Raw genomic sequence first — 3,918 nt, forward strand, 5'->3', positions numbered from 1 at the left:
TTCCACTCTGGTAGTTGACCAATGGTTGTTATCTAATACCATTATTCCTGTTACACTTATTAGTTGACATTCTACCATATGGAAGAGCTTTTCCTTCGCATTCATTAATTAAATCAGTTATTTTTGTATGTGTAGAATCATGATTATGATATTCAATGGACTATAATGCATTACTATCCATTTTGCTGCTCATATTGTTTCAGATTTGGCCACTACAAGCCCTTCAAGATGATTCTTTTTCTTTTGACATGTCTCTACCCTTCTTTCAGTACTTCCTTGTATAAGATATTCCAAGCTCATCCATCACCTTTCTTGGAGTCAGCAATTTTTCTGAGGAACTCTGCTTTCTTATGGTAGTTACTGTATTTAAAATCCAAGATCTGTAAATTCTGAATGCTTGGTTTGCAGGTGGTTATGGACGGCAGTACAAGCCAAATTCCATCTGCACAGGCTCCACACATATTAAGCCTCTGTTGAATCTCCTCTAACCATAGCCCAGGGATGTGAATAGCCTCGCTTTCATATAGAGAGCATTACAAAGGTGATTATTACCGATGTAGCTAAGTTATAATGTCATACTTTACTATTTCATCTCCCCTTTTACCTATTTTAAAGTTGTTTCAGTTTTTTTGTGATTGAGGTTTTTTCCCATTTTAAAAATGTATTTGTATTTGTCATTGTTTTGTTTTATTTGTGTTTTGTATGGCTTTCTGTATATGAAGTCTAGGATAGGTAAATCTACAGAGACAGTAACTGGACTAATAATTACCTAGGGGCGTGACAGGGGCGGTAGGGGGGATAAATGAAGAATTAACAACAATGAGTATGAGAAAGAAGAAAATGTTCTGACATTGATTGTGGTGATGATTGTACAACTCTTCTTAATATGATTGAACTGTTAAATTGTATGGTATGTGAGAAAAAAACACTATGAAAGACTTTGAAACTATGAAAAATGTATTTAATGAAGATGTAAAGGATAAATATCCTTAATTTATAGAGAGCTCTCTGAATAAATAAAACTAGCTTTTACTGTTAAAAAAAAAAACACCCAAGATTTGGGAACTAGATGCTCTCACTGCTACTGGGGTTGGCATGGCGTCTATGTTCTCTCAGGAGAGAGGATATATACTCCCATTTGGTTTCTTCCCGTCTTCAGGCTTATTATTTGAGATAAACTTGTTTTAGTGTTCATTCCATTTAGAGCTTTCCAGAAACCTTGTTGAATTTTATTATATATGAAATATTACCATAATTGCAAACCTAGCACTATATACAAAGGTATTCTCATAAAAGGTGGCCTCTTCACACATTTCTGTGCAGTTTTCATTACTTACCTCACCCCTTATCCTTTCCACCTCAATCCCATCCACTCTGAATAGGTAACTAATGTTAATTCATTATACCTGTGGGGCCACTGCTCTGGCTGTGCATGGCTTCTGCATGTTGCCATTGATTCTGGCTCATTACCATCCCATGTGAATGGCTACACAGGGTTTTGGGGGTTGTAATCTTTTTGTCTTTTAATATGCTGTATGCTTTTAGTGAATGTTTACACAGCTAATTAGGTTCCCATTAAACAGTCTCCTTACACATTGCTCAATGACATTGGCTACATCGTTGTGCACATACCACAATTCTCTTCATTTCTGTTCTTGGTTTTCCATTTCATTCATCTAGTTTCCTTGCAAACCCCTAACCTCTCTGCCCCTACCCTCAGGACTTCTTTTCTTTGTGTTAGGACAAGTAGTGACCATTTAGTCTCATATAGAGATTTTTGTAAATTAAAAGAACATAGTATTCACAGTACTTGTTTATTTTAGCCTGTAGTCTTTGTAGAAACAGATCACCAGGTTTCTCTTCTGTGGAGCCACCGGGTGGCTTTGGATTGCTAACCTTTGGGTTATCTGCTGAGTCCTTTACTGTCGTACCACCAGGGCTCCTTATTATGAATGGAACACACTTTTCCATTCATTAGATGTGCCATTCTCCCATGAATAGGTATTTGAATAGTTTTCAGCATTTTTCCATATGCATATGGATTTTGTGTTATTTGTGGCATATATCTTTTTATTTTGATTCATAATATCCAAGTAAAATATTTTCACATCGATGGGTATTTGTTAATTATAAAAATCTTACGTTGCGATCTCGTTATCTTTATTAAACTGATTTGAAGGCTTTAAAAAAATAGAACATTTTTGTTTCAAAGTACATTACTTAATAGTCTACATCCAGTATAAATATAGAATAAAAATCCCTCAACACCTACAATACTATGCCAGTTCCATGTGAAGAGTGCTGGTGGCATTGGGGGTTTTGAGTTAGGCTGTGAGCCACAGGCCAGCAGTCTGAAAACCCCAGATCTTTCTACTCCTACAAAGAGTTGCAGTCTCAGAAACCCAGAAGGCCATTCTACCCTGTCCTCTAGGCTCGCTATGAGTCGGGATTGATTTGATGGCAGTGAGTTTGCGCTTATGCTCCACGCGCTCTTAGACCACTCTGTTACAATCTTATCTGAACAGAAATATATAGCCTTACCTCTTAAGAGAGGTGAAGAACTACAAACTTTCTAATGTGATTTGAGGAGGTACTAAAAAACAATGCCGTCCTATGTCCAAGATTGGAACCAACAGATAGCTATTAGTAAACTAGTCAATGACCTCATTCATACTTCAACCCAAACTAATTGACTTGCCCCACTATAATCACATGTAAATAGTCCAGGCCCTTTTAGGTGGAGATGGGAAAAGGTGAGGGGTGGAGTGATACACTGAACACTCTGCAGAGAAGAGCAAAGCACGTGTGCTTCGTGTAGGTGGGAGAGACAGAAGATAGCGAGAAAAATGCGAGGCTGATGTATGCCTAGCTCCTTCTCACACGCCTAACAGTCAAACAACTCCTACTCTCTGATTTGGAGCCCTGGTGCAGTAAACGCACGGGGCCTTAGGTGACCTCCTCTGGCTTTCCTCTTGCCACAAGGCATGGATCAGAAATGCCTTTATGACCCATCTTTCTTTACTTACTCTGATATCAACCATTCACCCATGCACACTCTACTTCTGTGCTGGGTTTGATATACTTTGTGCAATGGCCTCACAGAACTCACACTTATGGGAGTTTATTAGGGAAGTTACTTGTAACTACAAGCCAGGATCAGTACATAATAAAGATACAGTTCTTGGTCCATACCACCTCTCCTCAGCTAGCAATCAAGTCTCTCTTTGGTCCTCAGCCTCTCAGCCCCATGGTCCTCTGCCTCTGTGGACCAGGGAGCCCTCCTGTCACTCTGTCTCATAGTCTCAGTGCTGCACCTCTCACTTGTCCCATAGTCTCTGCGTCACAGTCTCTGTCTGGTGCCTCTGGTCTTGGCCTCTGCCACTTCAGACACAGATCTAGAACATGTTCTTTTGATGGTTCCTGGTCAGAGATGGCTCTGCACTTCTACACAGAAGAATGACCAAGGGAAGGAAACAAAGGACTTAAGTCACACTCTCTAGTCCAGTAGGGTCTAAAAGTGCATCCCATCTGTGTTAGTCAGGGTTAACTAGAAAACAAATTCACAGATACTCATATGTGTATAAAAAAGAGCTTTATATAAAAGAGCAATTGTATATTGAGAAAACATCCTAGTCTAGTCAGATCAAGTCCATAAGTCTGATATTATTAGCCCATATGTCTGATACCAATCTGTAAGTTCCTCTTAAGACTCATGCAACACATACAATGGAAGATCACAGGCCAGTGGATGGAAAGTCTATGGATCCAGTGGCAGTGGAAGCATCTATGTGCTGGCAGGTATCTCCACATGGCTCCTCCAGCTCCAGGGCTCTTGTGTACCTCCATCTGTCTTGTCAACAGGAAGATGAAGCAGAAAGTCTGTCTGTATCTGGCCTCCAGTGAACTATTTATCTTTGT

The sequence above is a fragment of the Echinops telfairi genome, unplaced genomic scaffold (genome assembly GCF_000313985.2).
Source record: "Echinops telfairi isolate 266 unplaced genomic scaffold, ASM31398v2 ScPeMD7_7469;HRSCAF=8507_0, whole genome shotgun sequence".
Taxonomy (NCBI): domain Eukaryota; kingdom Metazoa; phylum Chordata; class Mammalia; order Afrosoricida; family Tenrecidae; genus Echinops; species Echinops telfairi.